Raw genomic sequence first — 20,576 nt, 5'->3', positions numbered from 1 at the left:
GAGGACTGTATTAAGGGTGACAAGCATCTGTGGAATACTCACCCACTTACACTTACAGCACAAAGAGTAAGCAGTTTGGTTGCACAAACAACTGAATTATTCTTTGTCATAGCAACAAAGGGGCTGCTTACTTGGAAATTGATTGCTACATATAAAGCACACAGTTGAACTCATACAATTAAAAACATGATAAAGCTATAAGACATTTTAATTGTAGCTAATTCGTTAAATAATGTAGATTATGCAGAAAAAAAATGCTAATTAGGCAAGACATACTTCAAAGTGAACAAGTTGTGGTTTCCATAAACACTAAACAGGAATAAAAATTTCAAAATGTGTTGCTATTCATTTGCTAATATAACTCAGCCTACATCTTTATATAAGTATTCATTTTGACATCATCCAACTGGACCACAGGATTAACAAACCCTTCTGAAAATCTACTAGCTAGTTCTTCAAAAAAGATGTCAGATGGCCATCTGCTTAAGAATTCATTAAATAAATCTAAAAGCCAGAATAGTGCTAGTAATAATTACAGCTCAGTTTAAAGTGGAATGAACTTAAAGGCAATAACCTTTGACTGAAATATAGCTTTTAACAAAATAGAAAATGTAGATATATAATTTTGAATAAAATTAACCATGTAGATACAATTAATAAAATCTTCATTAGCACACATCAATTTAAGTCTGTCTTGCATTCACAAAGCAAAGTATTGTCAACTCTTTAACACGGAATTGATTTATCAGTTTGAGAACATATGTGATTCAGACTGTACTCTAAACTTGAATGTGATGAACTAGGTCAAAACTGATTGCTTGTCAAATTCACATGTTCTATGGTATGCTATATAATGTTTTCTCAAAAGCTAAACACGTTCATACTTAATTAAACTGAATAGACTTCTACTTTGATCAAAAATGCAGTAATCAATTCTTCACATTCCAAATCTGAAATATTCTTTAACTAAAACTGCTCTTTATAAAAACCGTCTTTTTGGGGGGACAAATAGAGCATAACGAATATGAATGACAGTTACGTAAATTGTGCCGGTTTACTAATCTTGTTTAAGCAGCAATTGGATACCATCTTGCACATAACTAGCTGGAAATGGAACCCTTTAAGATACTCTGATGTCATTTTTGAGACTATTCTATGTCAATCTTCAGATCACAAATGTTAGCCAAAATTCAAGGTCTTACATCAAACGTGAAAGTGCAATCAAAACATACTTCCACAATAAATGACATTCAACAGTACAAACTAGGGTACTTCTTTTCTACCAACAAGTTAGTTCAAGAACATTGAGGGGTTGTAAAATTATGTAATGCTCAACAGCCTATAACCAAACAAACTGAACTACATAAAGATTTGTGTTACAACCACTGTTACACTCAATTCTTCTTTATGATAGTGAAAAAGGATCTTTAGGGGCTGAAGTTCCCTGCTGTTTGTAGGTTTTTAACAGCTGGAGTTCAAACATTGCTGCTATCATCAGGCACAGTTGTGTGTTACGAAGTATGCTTCACTATCACACGGTTCCAGGTTCAAGTCCACTGTAAGGCACCTTGGACAAGTGTCTTATACTACAGTCCAGGGTCATCCAAAACGCTGAGTGGTTTCGGTTGATGGAAACAGAAAGAAGCTTCTCGTGTATGTGTATCCTTGCTTTGACATCACGTTTAATTCTAAATCATTGTCATACAAACGGTGCCATTCATTTCAAATATACCGTAAAAAAAGGCTTGTCATGGGGAAGCATTACCTTGTTCGGAAACAGCGAAAGTTAGCGACAAAACGGGCATCCGGCCGTAGAAAATCTACCCCAATAAACACCGTCCAACCGATGCAAGCACGATTACCACTTCAAATATCAAACTTTGCTCATTGAATGTGGACTGATTTCACTAGAACTCAGACACTGCCAGACATGAACTGCAAGTAAATTTTCTTTCATATCGGCTGAGTGATTAGATGCATGACTACTGACAATGTAGAAAAGTTCAGATATAACCAATACGCCTTTTTGACAACCAAAAAAATAAAGTACTTGTTTATATAATAGAAAACACTAAGCTCTAACATAAAAAAAAACTAAGTATTATTTTTAAAGAATAGACATTACTAAAGAAAGCGACATATATAAAGGAATTCCTTGGTAAGTGGTATTAGATATGTCAAAATAAGAGGATCGCCTAAATTAAGAAATGTAGTTATAAAAATTAGTAATGATAGTGTCATTAAATCGGTAACAATTTTTTTTTTTTAAATCACATGACAAAAATATCTACTCTGATGAAATTAACTAAACATTTGTTTGAATAACTTTTAAGTCATTTGAATGTATTTCCGAAAAAAAAAAATCTAAGCAAAATAGTTTGAAATGTTTTGACAAAATGCCAGTTTTCAAATACATTTCTTAAGGTATAATTTGATTGAATGTCAGTATAACCGCAACAAACAATACACAGAACTAGTTAAGAACTAACAATTACTACATAGAGCTATCAACCATCTATAAAACAATTTTTTCCATTTTAACAAGGATAAGAAATAATTATTAAAAATAAGATAACTATCAACGAGTTTGAAAACATTCGTTTCGAAGTAGCTATCAGGATGTGATATGTTACCGAAATTTAACAAGGAAATAACGCAACTTTAACAATTAACTTCTAAAAAATAAATCGGAGAAAACACTATAAAATAAAGATTATAAATAATATAAAAGATTTATATAAAATATTTTATTTATGTCTACTTTCAGTGTGAAGTTGACAGTATCAAATCCAGCTGATCATGTCTATGTAAGGAGTGGCAGGACTATAATTCATAAAGAACTATGGCCATCATATTTATAGGAACTTGCGAAAAACTAATCGGTAGATCGATTTTCTATAGTTTACAAACGAGTAAAACATGTAAACATTTTGAAACTTATTGTTAAATGGTGGTATGTAAGATGATCTCTTAGTATACAGCTACAATTCATATTGAAGAAGGGCGGATACTGTGGTTTTTTATCTAGTAAGTCATGCTTCATGAAATCGGCAACAGTGCACCGAATGTCCCCCCTTTTTTTTAGTTGTAGTGCACCTGAGCATTGTATACAACAATTTCATTAATATGAATATAGTTTATATTAAACAGTATAGGTGAAGAAGTATCGATCTTTAACTATGATTTTAAATATACTGTAATAAGCTTCGTAGCGACATTATAGCTACAGAAACAGATCTGGAAACGCATGTTAAGTAAAAGGAGAAAAACCCGAAGCACGTGGTTTTAAAAGTTGGTCTAATATTTTCGAGCTCCTGTATAGATATTCATTAAATATATTATTTAGTCATGAGAGTGTAATTATCAAGTATTTGCAGTACACATGAAATAAATCATTACATACAACAGTAAAGATAGATGGAAGGAAACACAGTATGCTGATAGAAAGATAAACGTTTTCACACAACACGATCATACGAAATAATATAAACGGATTATCGCGGCTTATTTTAGACAAGTGAATGACGACTAATATCGATTAGATAGGTTATTTTGTGGTTAGGAAAATCTTAAAAAATGTGTTAAAATATAAACTTGAGATTTCACCTTAGAAATAAATATTTAAAAGAAAAAAAAGACGCATAAATTGAAAATATATGACAAGCGAAATCGAGTGTATTTACAAAGATAGAGCGAGTTGAGCTGTTGCTTCGTTTTTGATTTGTACAGAAAAGTATTTTCCTATATAAACAACAAATGATTAATAAGTAAAAGAACAGCTAAATGTTCTTGTTTGGCAGAAAGACACGTTTTTTCTTGATGAAACAATTGCATAAAATACGCGAATAAGAATAATTCAGAGGTACGGCAACTCGGTAAAAAATCGACAGTAAATATAACAGTATAAATAATAAGTAAATGAAGGAAGTAGCCATTTAGATCATACCTTAATGTCTTGATGAAGCAAACAAATATTTAAGATTAATTCACTCGTAAGGAAACGAAGCCGGTAAATGCCATGCTTCTAATAAAACCTCGGTAATTACTTTAGTCAGTGCGGGAGTGAGACTACACGAACTGGAAACCTCGCCCTAATTGAAGTCAGCACCTACATAATAATAGCTGCTTTGTTGCAGTGAATAGTTAAACATTATCTTTTCGTTTCGTTAGAGTAAAAAACTTATCAATAAAAATGAAGTTTCGATTCATGACTCGAATCGTTGCTATATAATTGTAGTAGTTGTATCAGTAAGTACTATTTTATGAAGGTCAAAGGTCAAAAGAAAAGTGGAAAATAACAAACATTTCTAACATAAAAAGAATATCAAGCTTGCTACAGATAAGTTGAATATTATTATGTCTGCAGAGATACTAGGATCGAGATTATAGCAACAAAAGAATACTGATTAAGATTATTATGCAAGCATTTTCTTTTTTTTTTTTCATGAAACAAAAACGATAAATAATCGAAACTATCTCTTGATTTTTACGAGCTTGTGGTTAAGCATGTAAATTTTCTTTTTCACCGAAACATTTACCACTGAAACCACCCCTTCGTATTTTTCCACACACATTTTTTTTTTAATGATTCATTACAATCAAGCTGTTTTTTAAATCAACGTTTCAAATCCACTGTAAAGCATCTAACTTTATTACTAAATATACACAAACACAGTAATGTTAATTTCATATTTTGATATTAGTTAGAAAATTTAGCACAAAGCCAGCAATTTCTGGAGGAGGAAGTAATCAATTTACATCAACACAAATGCTCAACTAGTACATATTTTATCGATCTAGAAAGGATGATACTTTAATATTTTAAACTATTTAAATTTACCCACGAAAAATAAATATACGGAAACTGCGAGCTAGTATCTCTTTAAGTATACAATAGGAAAAGTGTGAAGTTAATAGAATGCCTACGAAACACGGTGGATTTGAACTTAAAACAACCTTAGTACGGTTTAGTTTCAGTGGAGTTTCACGAACTTTGGATGGATTTTTTTAGTAGTTTCGGCCACAGCAAAATTTTAGAATATAATTCTTTTACATTCTAAATTCGGCGGACGTAATGAATGTGGACCGCACCCCCTTTGTTTTTTGTTTTTTTTTACAGAATCCCCCATTTTCAAGTACGGAGATTCTGATTTTGATCCCCCCCCCCCCGCCTATTGAAGAATTGGTGGGGGACAAAATTTTAAATGCCGTTCCTTTTGCAGAATCAGAATCTCCGTACTAAAAAATAGGGGATTCTGTAAAAAAAAAAAAAAAAAAACGAAAGGTGGGTGCGGTCCACATTTTTTATGTCGGCCCCAAATTCTATATTGGCTATTAAACAATTCCCTCAAAACAGCTTGTTTAAAACTATAAGGTAACTCCGCTATTACTAGATGAAATTGTCAATAAAGCTTTTAAAATAATCTACGATTCCCATCATTCATCGGAAGCAGTACTTATTCAAGTTTTACGAAACCCCTTTTCTGTTTCTTTCTTCTTTTTCTTAGGGGTGGCCAAGTATATGCGTTATCGTAAAGTAAGTACTGTATCAAACCTAGCATTGGAAAATCTACATTTGAAAAGCGAATACATTTAAACAAAGCAACGATACAGACTTCAGACAACGAAAGATGATTTCAATAACTATTTCTAACTCTTTTATATCCATATCAGCGCTTTGAACTTGAACAAATATATATGTATATATATATATTGATGTTTATTACATATAAATACACGTAGCTGTCCGACTTATACCTCATAATGACATTTCCAATTTTTTTTTAATTAGCATAAGTAAAGAGAAAAAACATGCTGTGACTATTTTTAAATCAAAATACGCGTGCGCGCGAGAGCACATACTCACACACACGGTACATGCGCATGTGCGAAAAGTAATATGATCTGTAAAATGAGCAGTGGTCTCAGTACAACAACAGCTGGTTGTTTTAGACTCTTGGTTAGCCCTCGTCGAGGAAGCTGACCTATGATCAAAGGCGTTCCAGTGTGACCATTCCATCACTTGTATATTTAGAACTACTTTATCCAATGCACCCCCTTCCTGTCTGGTTATATATTCTTTCCTGTAAATGTCGTCCACACTATAGCCCCTGGGCGACGAAAGCCTTGTGTAAATATATATATATATCAGAGGAAGGTTAACAGGGAAACTAGCTTTTGTATGTAGATGCACAGGTATAATAAGCGCTGAAAATATGTAGAAAATAGACTCCCTCAACTGTCCGGGGGGGTGGGGGCAAGCTAGAGGTGGTAGATAGCTTCTGTTTGCTAGGTGACCAAGTTAGTAATGGAGATGGATGCTCCAAGAGCTCCGAGAAAATAAGATTAGGCTGGGCAAAATTCAGAGAGTTCCTGCCTTTGCTGGCAACAAAAGGCCTCTCTCTCAGAGTGAAAGGCAGATTGTATGATGCCTGTGTACAAACAGCTATGCTACATAGCAGTGAAACATGGGTTGTGACAGCCGAGGACATGCATAGAAATGAAAAGAAATGAAGCCAGTATGCTTCGCTGGATGTGCAATGTCAGTGTGCATGTTCAACAGAATGTAAGCATCTTGAGAGACAAGTTAAGCATAAGAGACATTAGATGTGGTGTGCAAGAGAGACAACAGCACTGGTATTGTCATGTGATGAGTATGGACGAGGACAGCTGTGTAAAGAAGTGCTGATCTCTAACTGTGGTGGAGGTAGACCCAGGAAGACATGAAGCGGAAAAGCATGATTTTCGAACTTTGAGCCTCAGAGGCAATGACTAGTGACCGAGACCTTTGGTGATATGCTGCACACGAGAAGACCTGCCAAGCCAAGTGAAATCATAGTCATGGCTGATGTAACTGGCACCCATGCAGGTGGCACGAAAAGAGCACCATTTGAGCATTGGGCTTCATGGAGGCAAAGTGGCTGAGTTCCTTTTGAGCGTTGGGCCTCATTGAAGCAATGACATGAGACATTTGGTATTATGTCATTCTTGAGAAGACCCATCAAGCCAAGCAAAATCGCAGTCATGGCAGATACAAGTGTCATGCAAATGGCACCTGTGCCAGTGGCAAGTAAAAGCACCCATTACACTCTCAGAGTGGTTGGCGTTAGGAAGGGCATCCAGTCATAGAAACCATGCCAAATCAGACTGGAGTTTGGTGCAACCTTCCAACTTACCAGCACTGGTCAAACTGTCCAACCCATGCCATTAAATGATGATGTTGGTGATGATATATATATATATATATATATATATATATATATATATATATATATGTATATGTATATATATATATATATATATATATATATATATATATATATACACACATACACATATATGTAAATAAATAAATAACAAAGGACAGGTATCAATTCATTACACCTGTTTCCAATGAATTTTTTTAATTGATTAATGAGTACATTATATATCATTATAGACAGCTGTAATGAATTGATACCTATCCATCGGTTGTTATTTATTTATTTATGATTCACTTCTCTAAGAACCTACTCCTCTTGTGATCAGATGTATATTATGGACCATATATTTCATACAATGTGCGTTCTGAATTTGCCATCCAACCCATGCCAGCATGGAAAATAAACATTAAATGATGAAATATATACACCTGTGTATATATATATATGTACATGTACATGTATGTGTGTGTGTGTGTATGGATGCAATGCATACAAATGCATATATCATCATCATTGTTGTCGTTTAACGTCCGTTTTCCAAGCTGGCATGGGTTGGACAATTTGGCTGGTCTCTGGCAAGCTAGGAGGCCGCACCAGGCTCCAATCTGATCTGGCAATGTTTCTACAGCTGGATGCCCTTTCTAATGCCAACCACTCCGAGAGTGTAGTGGATGCTTTTTACATGTCACCGGCACAGGAGCCAATCAGGATGAGGGGGCAGGCATCAACCATGTTCGGATGGTGCTTTTTACATGCCACCAGCACAGGATCCACTCAGGCAGGCAGTCATATATATACATATATATATAATCATAAATATATAGGGATTGACAGTAACCTGCTTCTCCAACATACTGAGAATTCAGAAATAGCAGTCAAAGAACTACTGATTTCAAAACTACAAATTATTACTCCAGATTGATAGCGATATTTTTGATACACACAGAACAAAAAACAGTGCAAAATTGTTGATTATTAATTTTATTACTAATTGACGATTCCCTGCCCTACATATCTACATATATATATATATACACACACACACACACACACGTACATATATATATACTAAAACTAAAAAGATTGTCTGTTTTCCTGCCCTTTGATTAAGATGATAAACATTACAAATAATATAGTAATTTCCCTCTTTAAGAAAAAAAAATATCAAATTGAAAATGTCTGAAAGAGTGGTTGCAGCTACCACCGTCCATTCTTATTTCTTCCCCTAACCATTTATACAACTTTTGGAATGTTGTGGACTGAAAGATAGAAATTCTCCCTATATTGTTATGAGATATTTTTGGGATCAATGGGTACTTGATTTTTTTTTTTTTTTCTTAAAGGGGAAAATTACTATTTTATTTAAAATAAAATATTAATCCTTATTGTCTTAATCAAAAGGCAGAAAAACACACAGAGAGAGAGAGAGAAACTATCTCTTTATTGATGAAGATCAATTACAATGGGAAGAGTTGAATCTCATAAGAATAGAAAAAAAAACCAACAAATGGGTTGTACCTTATAATTAAACCCTTCTAAGAGCATTCAAATGCCATTGCAGTGTTGAAATCATTACCCCAGAAAGGTCAATTAAGTACATCAAGTACATGCTGAAAGGAAATGACCAAGCTACTGTTCAAATGAACAATAACAAAATTTGTCAATATCTAATGGGTAGGTATATTGGACCATCCAAGGCAGTGGCATCTATTTCAGGATTTTCAATTCATATAAGAGCACCTACAATAGTGAGACTTCAAGTTCATCTACCAGATGAACAAAGAATATTAGTCAGAAATAATATAAGAATATATATGGCTGTCAATGAATGACATATGAGAACAACATGAACAGATTGATGACTTTGCAAAAGCATTACTTTATGCTGAAATACCCAGTATCTCATTTGGATGAGTAGTAACAAAGAATAAAGCCATTTAAAGGTTTTCAAAAAAGAAACACTAGGTTATGTTTATGTTGTCACCCAGAAGTCAGGAGAATTGTATTATTTCCTTTGCCACTGCCCAGTGACATTTTCAACTTGGAGTGGTTGTGACCCAACAGGTCACAGGTACAACTAGTATACATATATATATATATGTGTGTGTGTGTGTGTGTGTATGCACATATACATACATATTCACACACACATGTATATATAGGCACTGGAGTGGCTGTGTGGTAAGTAGCTTGCTTACCAACCACATGGTTCCAGGTTCAGTCCTTACTGTGTGGCACCTTGGGCAAGTGTCTTCTACTATAGTCTCGAGCCAACTGAAGCCTTGTGAGTGGATATGGTAGACGGAAACTAGAAGAAGCCCGTCGTATATATATTTGTGTGTGTATGTTTGTATTTCTCCCCCAACATTGCTTGACAACCAATGCTGGTGTGTTTATGTCCTTGTAACTTAGCAGTTCGGCAAAAGACTAAGTACTAGGCTTTGCAAAGAATAAGTCCTGGGGACGATTTCCTCAATTAAAAGCGGTGCTCCAGCATGGCCACAGTTAAATGACTGAAACAAGTAAAAGAAAAGAAAGAAAAAAGAACACACATACACACACACACACACATATATATATATATATACATACCTATATATATATATATATATATATATATATATATATATATATATATATATATATAAATGCATATATATATATATATATATATTTATATATATATATATATATATATATATATATATATATATAAATGCATATATTTATATATATATATATATATATATATAAATGCATATATTTATATATATATATATATATATATATATATATATATATATATATATATATATATATATAAATGCATATATTTATATATATATATATATATATATATATATATATATATATATATATATATATATATATACATATCTATACATACATATATATATATATATATATATACACATACATGTGTAGGAAGACTTCTATCAGTTTCCGTCTACTAGATTCACTCACAAAGCTCAGTCTATAGTCGAAGACTGGTTAGGAAGCAAACTTCTGAACCGGTCAACCATGCCTGGGTGGTTGATGTTAGAAAAAGATCAATTTCATGCTTGAAAGTATTATTCAAGAACAGGTGAATTATCTGATGAAAGCAGTAAAACTATGTTAAGCTTCATGTCCCAATTTGGGTAAACACCGCATTATGCTTGATTTTGCTCTTGATTACATTAACTGTTCCAGATAACATATTATTAGAACTTTTTTGTTTTCTTTTTAGTTTGGCTGTCTTAAGTTCTTTTGCATAATTTCATATATGTGACATTTAAAACCTTTTTGATATGAACCTGTCTAAGACTGTTCCTGGTTCTATGATACAAACTTTCTGCTTTAAAGAGATAGAAATTATAACTTTCTGTCTACTCAAACGGGAGCCAGCTAGGGGACACTAACCACAGCTGCGATTTTGGTTTTACTTGACTCAACAGGTCTTCTCAATCATATCATATCGCTCGACGCATCAAGGGTACTCTTAAATGGGTCAAACATGCAATGCTAACATCGGCCATGGCTGCGAATTCATTTTAGTTGCCAGGTCTTCTCAATCACAGCATATCTTTAAAGCTCTCAGTCTACTGTGAAGCCCAATGTTCGAAGATCATGCTTCACCATCTCATCCCATGTCTTCTTGTGTCTACCTCTTCCATAGGTTCCTTCCAGTTAGGGAATGGCACTTCCTCACACAGCTGTCCTCATCCATACGTAACACAGGACCATACCAGCGCAGTCGTCTCTCTTGCACACCACCTTTGACGCTTCTTATGTCCAACTTTTCTCTCAGGGCACTTACACTCTGTTGTGTATGCACACTGACATTACACATCCAGCGGATCATACTAGCTTCATTTCTTTCAAGCCTACTCATGTCCTCAGCAGTAATGGCCCATTATTCACTGCCATGTAGCATGACAGTTTGCATACATGCATCATACAGTCTACCTTTCATCCTGAGCAAGAGGCCCTTAGTTGCCAGCAGAGGTATGAGCTCCCTGAACTTTGCCTAGGCAATTCTTATTCTAGCCGCTACACTCTCAGAGCAATGAGCCCCACTACAGACTTGGTCACCTAGGTAACAGAAGCTATCAACTACTTCTAGTTTTTCCCTCTGGCATGTGATGGAATCTGTTTTCTGTATTTCTTCAGTGTTTATTGCCCCTGTGCATCTGCCACACACAAAAACTATCTTCCCAGTTAACCTTCCTTTGATATTGCTACACCTTTTATGTGTCCATAGTTTATATCAGGTTCATTGTATGGAGTTTCTACTCATGCCTTTTCTACAGATCGAGCAGGGCCATCTACCTGAAGGGGTTTGTGATTTATCAGCCTTCCTGCTTAGTAAGACTTTTGTTTTTGCTAGGTTAATTCTAAGGCCCTTCGATTCTAGACCTTGCTTCCACACCCTAAACTTTGTCTCTAGATATCTATATATATGTGTGTGTGTGTGTGCGTGTGTGTATATATGTAGGTGGGATTGTCTTTGTATCTCATTGTTTTAACATCACATGACAGTTCTAAGTGAATGTCACCATCCCACAAGCAGTGTGACTCATTTCCATTGGCCATGGTTAAATATAACCACACTGGTTAACAAGTGAGGTGAGGCAACAGAAAAGGCGGGTCGCTGTAGAAAATCTGCTTCAATAAACTCTGCCCAACCCATGGAAAGTGGAGGCGCAATGGCGCAAGTGGTTAGGGCAGTGGACTCACGGTCAGAGGATCGTGGTTTCGATTCCCAGACCAGACGTTGTGTGTGTTTATTGAGCGAAAACACCTAAAAGCTCCAGGGGGTGGTGGCAACCCCTGTTGTACTCTTTCACCCCAACTTTCTCTCATTCTTTCTTCCTGTTTCTTGAGTAACGCTGCGATGGACTGGCGTCCCGTCCAGCTGGAGGGGAACACATACGCCATAGAAACTGGGAAACCGGGCCCATGAGCCTGGCAAGGCTTTAAAAGGGCGAAAAGAGAAACCCATGGAAAGGTGGATGTTAATTCGATGATGATCATGACTACGAGTTACATGGTCTGACTATTTGATACCAACTTAACTCTTTAGTGTTTAAACCAGCTGTATCCGGCCCAAATATTCTACACGTTTTATGCTCAAACTGGCCAGAACCAGCCTCTCACACATACCCTGCAATGTCATTCTAAAAATAAGCAATTACATCTTTCCTATCTTGAAGCTACAAAATAATATCAGATAATTTTTTTTTAATGTGAATAAATAAGGATTACTTTTGGCAAATTAATCTGAACGCTAAAGGGTTAAGGAGAACGAATGAGAAGAGTTACAGTAATTTCTTGCAGTAATATGGCAATTAGTTAACAAAAGTATATATAAGTATTCTGCTAAATACTTATGTTATTGAATAACCTTTTGTTAGCTCTAAACAAATCAATTAAGGAAATGGGAGCAAGCAATTAAACAAATGAGTGCATTAACCCCGTAATTCAACATACAAGTAACTATTGATAATATTAACATTTTCCATGCAAGCAGTTGTTATAAGAAACATAATAGGGATATTTTGACTGATTTGTGAGGAGTGGATTACTTCATTACAGACTGAGGCCATGTTGGGGACTGCTTAGAAGGGTTTAGTCAAACAAATCAACCCCAGTACTTGTTTTATATACACGTGTATGCATCTATGTAGTACCTGTCAGGGTCCCGTCTATGGGTTGAATAGATTTTCCAAGAGTAGAGAAGGATCCCATTATTTTTGAGAAGACTGTATGGAAGGCAGTTCTTCAATGAGAAACATAAAACTTGCAGTTAAAATGGATACACTGATAATTAAATACTAATTATTTTCGTTTTATTTAATCTCAATTTAAACAGTATATGAATAAAGAGAATTCGTTACTCTATTAAATGATATAAGTTTAAAACTCTAAATTTTTAATTAGCCCAATATAATTATTGACAACATAATAAAGCCACAAAAATGAACATCACTTAATTCTTGAACATTTAAAGAATTAAATGTATAATGTTTAATTCATACATACCACTTAGTTCTACAAATTTATAATTTTTATAACAAAGTGGTATGTATGAATTAAAGATCAAGAATAAAATCAAATAGCACTAACATTTCAGCACATACCTGAGATGTCTCAAAATAGAATAATGTCTAAGATACATTCAAACTATAAATTTGATCACATTATCTAGAATTTCTACTCATTTTTTGGCTTTGTAATCATGCAGTCCACTTAATTTCTAGGTTTTCATTGGTGAATATTTGTATTGACTTGTTACCATAAGTTTTCTATTGGATTTAAAATTGGGAGAGTGCTGGCCCCTGTAGCATTTGAATTGCTTTTGATGAATTCCTTGACTATTTCTATAATATGCTTTGGGCCACTGTCATACTGAAAGATCTACGTGTAGCTTAAATGATTCTCAACATATAAAAGAAAAATAGTCTTCTTCAAGATATCTAAATTGGTTGTACTGATGCATGGGGCCAACCCCTTTCCCAGACATACTGGCCCCAAACCAAGATACCACTATGCCTAGCTGTAGGACTAATGCATTCTGAGTGAAATGCCTTTCTTCTGTGATATTAGCTGTACGCTTACCATCAGAGCCAAACAAATTAAATTTACACTCATCCAGCCACAACATTTTCAACCAGTACAATTACATCCAGTTCTTATACTCATGAGCAAACTGAACACAGAGGCACATCAGTTTTTCAGAGAAAGGCATGACTATTTTTTCTTCACATTGCATCCTACATACCTGAACTACTTTAGTCAATTTTTGGTGATAGTGACACCATTCTGCCATGTAGTATTTCTATTGAAGAACATTCAAAATGACAGTGGCAAACGTTTTTCAGTTGTTCTCTTCGATAGACAGTGAATGTATCCTTTTCCATGGTTACCAATTGAAGACTTTCAGAATGACCACCAGTTTTATTGATGTTCTCAGAATGCTGGGTGGCACTCACCGAGTACCCAACTTCAATAGCTACGATTGAAAGTATTCCTTTGAACTTATGCAGGTCAACAATTCTCAATTGCATCTGTGGTCATCAGCTTTATCATATACTCATCACAATAAATCTTAGGATAATATAATGATATAGTTATTAATAGTTATTAATAGTTATTAATAGTTTGTCTCATTTAGTCAGAATATGATATTAAATATTAAATCAAAAATACTTTTTCTCAAATGCTTTTCAGTTGACATCTATTTTTGTGGCTTTATTAAATGTCAATACTTACATCATCTCTCTTTTACTTGTTTCAGTCATTGGAGTGCAGCCATGCTGGAGCACTGCCTTGCAGGGTTTTAGTCAAACAAATTGATTCCAGCACTTATTTTCTAAAGTTTACTACTTATTCAACCAGTCTCTTTTACTGAACCACTAAGTTATGGAAACATAAAAAAACTAACACTGGTTGTCAAGCGATACGGGACAAACAGAAACACATACATCATCATCACCGTTTAATGTCTGCTTTCCATGTTGGCATGGGTTGGATGATTTGACTGAGATCTGGAGAGCCAGTGGCTGCACTAGACTCCAATTTGATCTGGTAAGGTTTCTACAGCTGGATGCCCTTCCTAATGCTACCCGCTCCAACAGTGTTGTGGGTGCTTTTCATGTGTCACCAGTACAGGAGCCAGTCAGGTGGGCCTGACATTGATCACGTTCAGATAGTGTTTTTTATGTGCCACCAGCACGAGAGCCAGTCAGGGGGTACTGGCATCGGCCACGCTCGGATATGTATATAATGAAATAGGTTTCTGTCTACCAAATTCACTCACATGGTACTGGTTACCTGAGGGCTATAATAAAAGACACTTGCCCAAAGTGCTGCATAGTAGGACTGAAACTGAAACCATGTGGTTGCAATGCAAGCTTCTTATCCACACAGCCATGCCGTCAGTAATTACTCAGGGTAAGTAGTTGGTGACATTTATGTAGTAAAACACACAAAATAATAAGCAAAACACAGGCGTGTGACTGAGTTGGAGGCAGATTTAATTCTGCTTTTATAGCACATAAAGAAAACGTTGTTGTAGGAAAGTACACATTATGTGTACTACAGCAGTACTATGCATAGCTTTAATACTGAGATTAAAAGGCAGGGGCAAATTATGCCTACCTAATCTATAAAAAAATAAAATATTTTGCATTTTACGCATAGTAATCAGAGTAACCTTCATAGTTTTATTGAACTACGTGCATATTTTGCCATAAAAGGAAAATGTTACTATCAATCTATTTTATTCAGGGTAGGCACTGCCTACCGTGCCATCCCAGGCGGCACATCCCTGCTGCATTTATATTCATTTAAAATTTTCTTTATCAAACTTACATCATTTAAAGGAGTAAAAGATTCTCTATAAATATATAGGCTTCAATCATACACGAGTAAAATAAACAGAAATAATTTAAAGTTCAATCATCAGTGTATTCTTCTTCATCATCGTCATCATCATCATTTGGTGTCTGCTTTCCATGCTGGCATGGGTTGGACAGTTTGACTGAAACTGGTAAGCTGGAGAGCTGCACCAGGTTCCAATCTGATTTGGCTTGGTTTCTATGGCTGGATACCCTTCCTAATGCCAACCACTCCAAGAGTGTAATGGGTGCTTTTCACATGCCACTGGCACAGGTGCTTTTATGGCAACTGGCACTATTCATCTTTATAATTTGTTCATTCACTTTTAAGGTCATTTTTCCCATGCTACCATAGGTTATAATTATGTATTAACAAGGCATTGTGTTTACAACTGGATGCCCTTCATATTGCCAATTGCTACCTTTTTTTTCTAATAAGGGATTTCTGATTCTCTATGTCTTCGAAGGCACAAACCAGTGGGTGATTTGTTGATAGAGGAAATGACACCACCACCACTTGTAGCTGCGTGACATTTGGAAAAGCACTAATGTAGACATAGACATATAAACACATACATGTATGTACACACATACACACTAATATGTTCAACAGGCTTCTTTCAGTTTCTGCCAACCAAATCCATCTACAAGGCTTTGGTTACTCTGGGGTTATAGTAGAAGATACCTCAAATTCTGCACTATGGTACTGAACCTGAAATTATGTGGTTGTGAATCAAACTCCTCAACTAACCCGCACCTACGTTATATAAAAATACCAAAAAATTTTCAATGGATAATAATAATTGTTAACCATAGTAATATACAATTTATTAACGACAGAAATTTTAAAGTTGAAATGTGTGTGTCTGTCTGTCAATGTGTTTGTATATAACAGTGTTTGTATATAACAGTGTTTATCAGTCTCCTGTATGCTTAAAAAGAAAACGTTTGCCATTTGATGAATACACAAGAGAGACCAAGAAAATATAAATCATTTGGGACTCATGTGATCAACTAAAAACACTTGAAGTGGGTACCCCATAATAACAACAGTACAATGATTGAAACCAGTAAGACAAAAAATATTTCAGATTACAGGAGACATATCTGATAAATAGGAACTGCAAATGCATTGGTGATTAAAGTGAAAAGATTTAATTGAAAGAATTTCAATTCCACATACAAAATGATAAAGGAAAGGGGGAAAAACAGAAGAGCTATAATGCTAATGTGAAATAAGACTGCCAGATAATTGTTAAGTCAGAAATAATAATGACTAGAAATGTTTCAGGATACTCAAAGTAGCCTGCAAGATATATATAAATATCATTTGATCAATCAATGATGGATTTTTTATGTTGGCAGACACAACACAAATCTTTCCTATAATCTTTCTGCATTAAATTCATCACTAAACCTGTTTAACAAGTTGAATATTGATCTACAAAAGAATAAATTCTATCACCTTATATTGCTGTCAATTAAAACAACTTTTCTTTTCAGAAATTGATTACATGGAAAAAGCAATTTCAAACCTGGTATAGCTGTTATTCTAAACTTCCAAGAAAATCTCAGTTGTCCTCTGATCTACTTTATTTAAGAGTACAGCACAAGAGTACTGTATCGAGGGTATCTATGATGCAACTTTTTCTAAAAAAATGTCCTCAAAAAAAAAAATCACCCTGAGTCCTATATATGAAGTTTAAAGTACAAAAAACTTCTTTCCCTGAAAGTGGACTGTGTCTAATATATCTTTGCATTTTTTATACCCTGACTTTAGTGGCCAAGATAAATGACTCACAGTTTTATATAATATACCTAGTATGTTGCTCTCAGTCAGGATCCATATAAGGTTTTGTTGCTAAAACTTATGTGCAATAAAATGGATATACTTCCACAATACACAAACATTTTTTTTTAAACGTCAAATGGATATGGGGACCTATCTAAGTAAAATAGAAATCAAAGGGGTCCACTGATTTAGAGTTTTCAAGTCATAACCATCACCTAGTAGAGGTGAACAAATGGAGACAATACAAGATTTCAGAGGATCCTTTCACCATGCTGGATACACTTTCTAAAATACACCTAGTTCACTCTGTAAAGTTACAGCATTAGGAAGAGTATGTATACAACTGTAGAAACCAAGCGGAAATATTTTGTTTTTTTGTTGGCACTCCGTCGCTTACAACGCCGAGGGTTCCAGTTGATCCGATCAATGGAACAGCCTGCTCGTGAAATTAACGTGCAAGTGGCTGAGCACTCCACAGACACGTGTACCCTTAACGTAGTTCTCGGGGATATTCAGCGTGACACAGTGTGACAAGGCTGACCCTTTGAATTACAGGCACAACAGAAACAGGAAGATAGAGTGAGAGAAAGTTGTGGTGGAAGAGTACAGCAGGGTTCGCCACCATCCCTTGCCGGGGCCTCGTGGAGCTTTTAGGTGTTTTCGCTCAATAAACACTCACAATGCCCGGTCTGGGAATCGAAACCGCGATCCTATAACCGCGAGTCTGCTGCCCTAACCACTGGGCCATTGCGCCGCCACGCTGAAATATAATGTTTGACTAAGAAGTATCCTATCTAGGAGAGCAATAACACCACATAAAAAAAAAATCCGATCATGGCAATCCATCCAATCTATGTCAGCGTGGAAAATGAACATAATATGATATGGTCAGGTTTTTGTTGTTGTTGTTACAGCTGCTGCTGCTGATGGTAATAAATGAACTAATAACTTTTATGCATTTTTCTTTTCAAAAAAATCATTTTACCTTTAGAAAAGAAATATTCAATATTATTGTGTAGGAAAGGAATGCTTACAAAATCATTAATTCTTACATTAGCAGTCGAAAAGTAAGTCACAACATATAAATAGAGCTATAATCCAAAATTATAATGTTATTGTGAACTGATGGTTCATTTCTGCACATTAATTATCAATGGTAATGATTGAACTAATTACAATAAGAAAATCACTTTAGCAAACTCTTAAATAAATATGCTATATGAAAATATACTTTAAAACTGTTCAAACTTTGTCAGCCTTGATTATATGCCAAGTTATATTCATCATGTTTATTTTCCCATACTAGTATGGGTAATCAATTCACTTACCCTACTATCATACATTCAACAAATGTCTCTCACAGTATGAACTATTAAGTTATATAACCATCAAATTTTATATAGTATGATACCGTTTCCACTCCCAATAATTTTATGAAATAAGCTGGTAATTATGTACTAAAAAAAAATCTAGATGGTGTCTGTATCTGGTGTTCAAGGACACTTTACAAATTGAAATAATCAATGGAATTATGAGAATAAGTGGATGAACAAATACTGACCTTATGATTTTCAACACACATATATACAACATATACACATACACCACATATAAATTTGCAACACAGCTCTACATACCATACACTTTTGAAAATCAAATGTGAAACCGGTTAAGTGTGGGTGCGTGTGTGCATAAGAAAGTTATTATATATATATATATATATATATATATATATACAGGGTGTGGTGAATAAACTGTCGTCTACATTATGCAAAAATGAAAATAATATAGACATCTCATTTTAATAGATATATTTACCAAAATTAGATAAAAATATCTTGAAAATTTATTCAATAAAATCGCCAATGGTTTCAACCATGGCCTCCAGACGACTTCAGAATCTCCTGCAACTCTTCTGGATGGTCTCCTTGTTTAAGTTGGTGAATGCTGCCATAATCCTTGCCTTCAGTTCATCTTTGCTGTTACAATGAGTTTTGTTGCTCCCTTGCTCAACTGCACCCAACACATGATAATCAAAAAGGTTGCCGTCTGGGGAGTTAGGTGGCCAGATGTTAGGGGTGATGTGGTCACAGAAATTGTCTGACAGCCACGACTGGGTTCTCCTGCTTAAGTGACATGGTGTAGAGTCCTTTCGGCAGCCACCCACCTGACCCAGGGCAGCTCTACCTCCTCCAGTTACTTGATGTAGGCATCCGTGTTGAGTCTGAGACCGTGTGGGAAGATAAATGGAAGCATAACATTGTAAGCACTAGTGATCACTCCAAACACCATAATGTTGACTGGATGTTTGATTTTTATCATTCTCGGTACTTATCCTCAGATTGATGCCCAAACACTCTAAAATATTCATATTGGAGCTTCCAGCATGAGTGCCAAGCAGTACAGCATGTTGTTTCCAAATTTCTGGCAGAGTGAATTGCATCATGGTGCTGTTTTTCTCTGGGGACTAGTGAGCCAGTTGGCTGCACCAGGCTCCAATCTGATCTGGCAGAGTTTCTACAGCTGGATGCCCTTCCTAACGCCAACCACTCTGAGAGTGTAGTGGGTGCTTTTACATGCCACTGGCACGAGGGACAGTCAGGCGGTACTGGCAACAGCTACGCTCAAATGGTGTTTTCCACATACCACCGGCACAAGTGCCAGTAAGGCGACGCTGGTTCCAGTATGCTAATAATGACGCTGCCGGGTCACTGCCTTGAAGAACTGTCAGCAATATCAAGAACAATAGTAATGAGTCTGATAAATTGAATAGCAGTTTCAGGAAAGGCATGAAGGATGCCACAATTGGCAAAGCTTGAAAATAATTTGGCACAATGTAGTGGTAGGATACAATATCAATAGATTTGACACAAGGGATTTTCAGCAGATCCTTCAAAGGACAGGTGGAACAGAAGAAATGAAAGATGACTGTAAAACTTGGTTAGAAAACACAGAGGGTGACCTACATATTGGTTCTTAATAGAAAAAGAAAATTGTGATAGCATAGATAGTGAGGCTGATGAAAACACTGAACCACTGTGCAATAAACCCAAACAATATAATCAATAGATAATATTGCTCTATGCAATACAACAATAGGGTTTTAGAGCAATATTATCAATATCTTGGAGCCTTAAGAAAACTCATTATCTAGAAGTAGCCTCAGTGAAATAAACAGTC

General features: G+C 35.3%; 1 protein-coding gene across 5 annotated transcripts in view; it reads right to left on the bottom strand.

Moving 5' to 3' along the window:
- Positions 1 to 20,576, bottom strand: part of LOC106879084 (glycolipid beta-1,4-mannosyltransferase egh) — a 59,117-nt gene that overhangs the window by 27,996 nt on the left and 10,545 nt on the right. The window contains exon 1 of one of the 5 annotated variants that reach the window (XM_014928519.3): positions 3,947 to 4,097. The exons of the other annotated variants lie outside the window; for them this stretch is intronic. The gene's annotated coding sequence lies outside the window, so the exon portion shown is untranslated. Of the gene's footprint in view, positions 1 to 3,946; positions 4,098 to 20,576 lie in introns of those variants that run through there. 5 annotated transcript variants of the gene reach the window in all.

The sequence above is a fragment of the Octopus bimaculoides genome, chromosome 7, assembly GCF_046866305.1.
Source record: "Octopus bimaculoides isolate indiv1 chromosome 7, ASM4686630v1, whole genome shotgun sequence".
NCBI lineage: Eukaryota > Metazoa > Mollusca > Cephalopoda > Octopoda > Octopodidae > Octopus > Octopus bimaculoides.
Note: the sequence above shows the minus strand (reverse complement) of the source record. Positions and strands in the feature narration are given on the sequence as shown.